The sequence below is a fragment of the Triticum urartu genome, chromosome 2, assembly GCF_003073215.2.
Source record: "Triticum urartu cultivar G1812 chromosome 2, Tu2.1, whole genome shotgun sequence".
Classification (NCBI taxonomy): Eukaryota; Viridiplantae; Streptophyta; class Magnoliopsida; order Poales; family Poaceae; genus Triticum; species Triticum urartu.
Window position 1 is genome coordinate 223,783,144 of NC_053023.1, and position 6,801 is coordinate 223,789,944.

A 6,801-nucleotide genomic window follows, 5' to 3' on the forward strand; every position below is an offset into this window, starting at 1 on the left:
AGCTGCTCGAGTAGCATTTTATTTTTTTTATTGCTGAGACGGAGCAGGTTTCAACTGGGCTGTGGCCCGTCTAGCCCATGCTTATATTTTATGTTCACCATATGACCAGCCCAGCTATTTTTTCTTTGTGAAAATTAGCCCAGTTTATTTTTTCTGAAGAATACCCAATCCATGCCTAGATATTTGTCTACACCCTGATGGGCTGCAACTCTTTCAAGACGCTCGCAAATCTTGAAAGTAATATGAAATGGGTTGTAAATATAAAAACAGATGACAAATTGGCAATTACTTTATAATTTCTGAATTTTTTTCACATTTTCAGATTCCTATTTCACTGGGTTTTAACCTAATTTAAATATATCTTCGAAGTACTTTAAATCTGGTTCGACATTTCAGTATTAAAAATAGTTTGGAACCCATAGAAATATGCGAAATTTTGTTTAAATTTTTAAGCCTGGCCCTGGCCAACAAAAAAATGGATTGCAATAAATTGTACAAGAAGTTGCAATGAGCTATATATAAACTATTAAAAAATAAGGAATGGTCTGACTTGTGGGCCTATTAAGTTGACGCGTATGCAAGATTTTTTTTCTTATTATATACGTCAACAAACGATTCTAGCAGACGTAACTGTTGGATGTCAACCAACGCTGTCGTGTTTCTTCAATCTCAGATCTTCTTGCTCCAGCCACCAAATCCAGCACCGGCAGGACCGCCTGCTCCCGCCTCCCGTGGCCGGCTGTGCTGCCGCGCAGGCCTCACACCCCTACTACTCCCACCACTGGCCAGGCCATCCCTTTACTCACCCACATCCCTCCACTGATGTGGCTTCACCGCCTCCGGGTCATTCCCTTCCTGGGTCTCGCCGTCTTCCATCGCGCTGGTGTTCTCGGCATGGCGTGGTCAACATTGTCAACAAACGACAACATCGGAAGAGGGATGTACCTCCTTATTACGCCAAAAAGAATGAATACTCCCGCTGACAGCTCAGACCCACCAGCTATGTCTTCGCACACAAGGAAGTGCCTACTTATTATGCACAAAAAAATGAATACACCCCCTGCTAGCTGGGACTCACCATAGTGGGAGCCTGACTTGTGGGCCGACTAAGTTGAGGCAGACGAAGGGCTTTGTCAACTTAGTAAACAAACAATTCTATCACCAGTGATAGTTGGATTGTTAACATCCAACGGTCGTCCTGCTTCTTCAACCTCTGATTTTCTTGCTCCAGCCGTCCAAACCACTGCGTGCTCTTGCCTCCCGTGGCCAGCTGTGCTACCACGGAGGCCTCACTGGCCCCTACTACTCCCGCCGCTGGCCAGGCCATCCCTCTACTCACCCACACCCCCTGTTATTCAGCGGTGACGGCCGGCTCACACCGCAGCCGAACCAGTGAACCCTCGTACTCTTGTCCGCGTGGGCTTCCACTGTCGTGTCTTCCCCGGCTTCGTGTCGTCCCCTTCCTAGGCCTCGCCTTTGTCCACCGCCTGGTGCTCTCCGCGCGGTGCGGTCAACGTGGTCAAGGAGCGACTTCCATCGGGAGAGTACTATACATGGAGAGGCTGACAGCTGGGTCCACGGCCGCAGCAAGGAACTGCCTCCTTATTACGCGAAAAATAATGATTCCTCCACCTGACAGCAGGGACCCACCGAACGGGCCACCGTATTTCGCAAAAAAAAAAATGTTTCCCCCTGACTGTTGGGATCCACCAGCTATATCTTCACACGCAAGGAAGTGCGTCCATATTACAGGCAAAAAAATGATTCGCCCCATTACTGCTGGGACCCACCAGCTACATCTTCGCACGCAAGGAAGTGCCTGACAGTCGGGACCCACCTGGTCGAAGCGTACGTAGCATTGTCATTCTGGTCGTGAACGTGTGCGTACATACTGGTCGATGTAGAGGCACGCACGTGTCATAGTAGAGGCGCACAGGTAGCATGTACACATACGTACAGCGGCCAGGGTGCAAGAAAGTAAATACGACCATGTACGTACATACGCGTAGGGTCTCGAATGCCTACTCACGCATACGTACGGCCAGGGCTCGTGTACATGGCTGGGTCGGAATGGAGAAACTATGCCATCATCATGATATGGGGAGGCAACTGGCTGGGTCGGAACAGGATGCGTCATCGTGTTCATCGGGAGCCAACCGGCTTTGATGGAACAACCGATGGAAACGAGGCCTGACGTACCGTAGAACGGAGGAAACGGCCTTGTGTCCGACCGGCCATGGTTGAAATGAGATCCTGTTCATCGGGAGGGGTCTGGCATACCGCAAAATGGAGGAAACGGACCTCTTACGATGGAAACGGGGTCCTGTTGATCGAGAGGGGTGTGGCGTAATGCAAAACAGAGGAAACGGACTTATGTTGGAGCGCTACGGTCGAAATAGGGGTCCTGTTCATCAGGAGGGGTGTGGCGTACCACAAAACGGGATTCCACGGGATACCGTCGACCTTCTCCAGCCTCCACAGGCTACTGTTCATCCACCGTCAACCTCCTCCAGCCTCCACCTGCGACTGTTCATCCACGGGCTCCTGTTCATCCAGCCTCCACCGCGCGCACCTCCACCGGCTACTTTTCAACCAGCTCTCTCCACGGGATCCTATTCAACCACACCTCCACGGGCTACTGTTCATCCAGCCCTCCACCAGCTACTATTCAACCAGCCCTCCATGGGGTCCTGTTCATCCAGCCCTCCACGGGGTCATGTTCGTCCACCCCCCATCTGGCTCGATCGATCGGGGTCCTGTTCGTCCAGCTGCAGCGGCCTCTACTACCATGGGTTCATGTTCATCTAACTCCCCACAGGGAACTGTTCATCCAAACCCCACAACAACGCTCACTGTTCATCTAGACGGAGCATCAATCGACTTCAGTTAGCAATAGTAGCGAAGAATCACTCGGGTTCAGTTAACAGCAAGGATCGATCGCTCGTGTTCAGTAACGTAGCTAGTGCAATCGCTCAGGTTCAGTTAGAGCCCAACGCCTCGCTAGGGTTAAGTTAGAGCACAATGCCTCACACACCCGCGCGTACGTACAAGAGAAACGTGCATCGCTCGGCCCCGACCACCCACCGTAAACAGGAACTCCCCCAATATTTTCCTCGCCCTCGCTTCTACCACGGTTTTTTCCATCATGGAAGGCCCAGAGAATGTCATGCAGCTACGTCTCCGGCCCGCCCCAGACGAGAAGCCCATTTTTTGTCATGATTTTTTGTCATAGAAGTAGGACCCCACCACATCTATGATGATTCCGGGTTTTGTCACAATTATCGTCGTAGAAGTGTCCTAAGCATGGCAGAAAAAAATTCGTTCGGCCCAAAATGTCACGGATGTGTCTTTTTTTGTAGTGCACGGTTTGAATAATATTACTTTCAACATTAATAGGCGTACCTGAGATACATCATTCAATTCTTTTCCAGTTGACAACCTTCTGATCAGTAACTTCGGCATTATTTATTTTGATAGCTCCAGAATGATAAACTTCTTCGACAACATAAGGTCCTTCCCATTTGGAGAGAAGTTTCCTTGCAAAGAATCTGAAACGAAAGTTGTACAAAAGAACATATTCACCCACTTTGAACTCACACTTTTGGATTCTTTTATCATGCCACAATTTAACTTTTTCTTTAAACAACTTGGCATTTTCATAAGATTGGATTCTCCATTCATCTAAGGAGCTAATATCAAATAACATCTTTTCACCAGCAAGTTTGAAATCATAGTTGAGTTCTTTAATTTCCCAATATGTATTATGTTATAACTCAAGATGCAAATGACAAGCTTTTCCATAAACCATTTTATAAGGAGACATACCCATAGGATTTTTATATGTTGTTCTATATGCCCAAAGTGCACCATCTAATTTCTTAGACCAATTCTTCCTAGACCTATTGACAGTCTTTTGCAAAATTAATTTTATTTCTCTATTGCTAAGTTCAACTTGACCACTAGACTGAGAATGATAAGGTGATGCAATTCTATGGTTAACATCATACTTGTCAAGCATTTTACGGAAAGCACCATGAATAAAGTGTGAACCACCATCAGTCATTAAATATATAGGGACTCCAAACCTTGGGAAAATAACTTCCTTAAGCATTTTAATAGAGGTGTTGTGATCAGCACTACTGGTTGGAATAGCTTCTACCCATTTAGTAACATAATCAACAACAATCAAAATATGTGTATACCAATTAGATGAAGGAAAAGGTCCCATGTAATCAAATCCCCAAACATCAAATGGTTCAATAGCAAGTGAATAGTTCATAGGAATTTCTTCATGCTTAGCAATATTACCTATTCTTTGACATTCATCACAAGATAAGACGAATTTACGGGCATCCTTGAAGAGAGTAGGCCAATAAAAACCAGATTACAATACCTTGTGAGCAGTTCTATCTCTGGCATGATGTCCTCCATAAGCTTCAGAGTGACATTTCCGTAAGATTTGTCCCTATTCATGCTCAAGTACATAACGTCTAATAATACCATCTACTCCTTGTTTGTAAAGATGTGGGTCATCCCAAAAGTAATGTCTTAAACCATAAAAGAATTTTTTCCTTTTGTTGGTAAGTGAAACTAGGTGGTATATATTTTGCAACAATGTAATTAGCATAGTCAACCTACCATGGAGTGTTGTGAGAAACATTTATTGGAGTTAATTGTTCATCAGAAAAACTATCATTAATAGGTTGTGGGTCATCAAGAATATTTTCTAACCTAGAGAATTTATCACCTACGGGGTGATACGTCCATTTTGCATCATGTTTTCTTACTATTATTTATGATGTTTTTATCCATAATAATGTTTTTTGGAGTAATTATAATACCTTTTCTCTGATAATATGCAATGTACACACAAAGAGGGAGAATTCCGACACCTGGAAATCTGGACCTGGAAAAGCAACGCCAGGCCACCTATTCTGCACAACTCCAAACAAGCTGAAAATTCACGGAGATTTTTTATCAAATATATGATGAACATTGGAGCAAATAACTACCAGAGGGGGCCCACTAGGTGGGCACAACCCACCTTGGCGCGCCAGGGAGCCCAGGCGCACCCTGGTGGGTTGTGCTCACCCAGGCCCACCTCCGGTGCCCATGTTCTATTATATAGGTCATTTTGACCTAGAAAAAAATAAGGAGATGACTTTTGGGATGGAGCGTCGCCCTCTCCAGGCGGAACTTGGGCAGGAGCACTTTTGCCCTCTGGCGGAGCGATTCCGCCGGGGGAATTTCCCTGCCGGAGGGGGAAATCATCGTCATCATCATCACCAACAACTCTCCCATCTTAGGGAGGGAAATATCCATCAACATCTTCAATAACACCATCTCATCTCAAACCCTAGTTCATCTGTTGTGTTCAATCTTGTTACCAGAACTATAGATTGGTGCTTGTGGGTGAGTAGTAGTGTTGATTACATCTTGTAGTTGATTACTATATGGTTTATTTGATGGAAGATTATATGTTCGGATCCAATATGCTATTTAATAACCCTCTGATATTGAGCATGATTATCATTTGTGAGTAGTTACTTTTGTTCTTGAGGTCACGGGAGAAATCATGTTGCAAGTAATCATGTGAACTTGATATGTGTTCGATATTTTGATAGTATGTGTGTTGTGATTCCCTTAGTGGTGTCATGTGAACGTCGACTACATGATAGTTCACCATATTTGGGCCTAACGGAATGCATTGTGGAGTAGCAATTAGATGATGGGTTGCGAGAGTGACAAAAGCTTAAACCCCAATTTATGCGCTATTCCGTAAGGGACCGATTGGATCCAAAAGTTTAGTGCTATGGTTAGAATTTATTCTTAATACTTTTCTCGTAGTTGCGGATGCTTGCGGGAAGGATAATCATAAGTAGGAGGTTTGTTCAATTAAGAACAACACCTAAGAACCAGTCCACCCACATATCAAATTATCAAAATACCGAACACGAATAAAACCAACATGATGAAAGTGACTAGATGAAAATCCTGTGTACCCTCAAGAATGCTTTGCTTATCATAAGAAACCATTTTGGCCTGTCCTTTTCCTCAAAAGGATTGGGCTACCTTGCTGCACTTTTATTACTTGCTCGTTACAAATTATCTTGCTATCAAACTACTCTCTTACTTACAATTTCAGCACTTGCGGACACTACCTTGTTGAAAACTACTTGCCATTTCCTTCTTCTCCTCGTTGGGTTCGACACTCTTACTTATGGAAAAGATCTACAATTGATCCCCTATACTTGTGGGCCATCAAGTCTATTTTCTGGCATCGTTGCCAGGGAGTTACACGCATTTGGTTAGTGGAATTTGGTAAGGAAACATTTATATAGTGTGCTGAAATTTATTGTCACTTGTTACTATGGAAAACAATCCTTTGAGGGGTTTGTTCGGGGTATCTTCACCTCGACCGGAACCACAGTTAGCTACCCCTCAACCTACTACACCTACTAAAAATATTGAATATGAAATTCCTTCGGGTATGATAGAACAACTGCTAGCTAATCCTTATGTAGGAGATGGAACTGAATATCCTGATATGCACTTGATATATGTAGAACTGATTTCTGGATTGTTCAAGCTTGCAGGTTTACTCGGAGATGAAGTTATGAAAAAAAATTTACCTTTATCTTTGAAGGGAAAAGCATTGGCATGGTATAGGCTATGTGATGATATTGGATCTTGGAATTGGAATCGTTTGAAATTGGAGTTCCATCAAAAAATTTATCCTATGCATCTTGTTCATTGTGATTAGAATTATATATATATTTTTTCTCCTCGTGAAGGAGAAAG